The sequence below is a fragment of the Gavialis gangeticus genome, unplaced genomic scaffold (assembly GCF_001723915.1).
Source record: "Gavialis gangeticus isolate Ggan-Ray unplaced genomic scaffold, GavGan_comp1, whole genome shotgun sequence".
Lineage (NCBI taxonomy): Eukaryota > Metazoa > Chordata > Crocodylia > Gavialidae > Gavialis > Gavialis gangeticus.
The window spans coordinates 60,682,213-60,682,950 of record NW_017728993.1 but is presented as its reverse complement, the minus strand read 5'-3'; the positions used below and the strand labels follow the sequence as shown (position 1 = coordinate 60,682,950).

The window sequence follows — 738 nt, the reverse complement described above, 5'->3', positions numbered from 1 at the left end:
GCATGGGTAGCTCCACCCCTTGACAGGTGCCCCACCCCCTGGTCACCATCTTGGGACCAGTGTCTTGGGATCAATGTCCCAGGGCCAGCACTGGTGGGGCCCAGAGCAGGGCACAGGCTGGCAAGGGTCTGTGGAGCCAGGCTGGGCTGCATCAGCAGGGAGGTGGGGTCTGGCCCAGCTTCATAGAGTCCTTGCTGGTTGGGACCCTGCCCTCCTGCCACCCTGCTCTGGACCGCACCGGCACTGGCCCTGGGACACTAGTGTGGGCCCCATGCTCCCACTGGCTCCCCACCTGCTCACACCCAGTGCCCCCCAGCCCTGCAGTACAGGTGGGGGGCAGCGCTCGGCCCTGACCCCCTGTTTGCCAGCAGGGAAGAAGCTGGTGCAGAGCGTGGGGAAAAGTGGCCCCTCGCCCATCTCATGGCCGGTGCTTGCAGCCCACATGGGGCTGTGTAGAGCAGTCACAGGCAGCCCCATGGGGGCTGTAGTGCGGGGCACTGGCCATGTGGTAGGCAAGGGGCCGCTTTTCTCTGCGCAGGGAAGGAACCCGGGGAAAAGCTGTGTTGGGGGGGAGTGGCCCCTCCCCCGCCCCACAGCTGGTGCCCCATGCTGCAGGCACTTGCAGCCCACATGGGGCTGTCTGGAGCAGGCACAGGCAGTCCCACGCAGGCTGCGAGCAGCTTCAATGCTGGGCACTGGGCATGGGTGGGGGAGGGGCCTCTTCCCCCCCCCCCCCCC

The 738-nt window shown here is 67.6% G+C and overlaps 1 protein-coding gene across 5 annotated transcripts in view; it reads left to right on the top strand.

The window, feature by feature from the left end:
* Positions 1-738, top strand: part of RALGPS2 (Ral GEF with PH domain and SH3 binding motif 2) — a 252,496-nt gene that overhangs the window by 124,685 nt on the left and 127,073 nt on the right. The gene's annotated exons all lie outside the window — the stretch shown is intronic.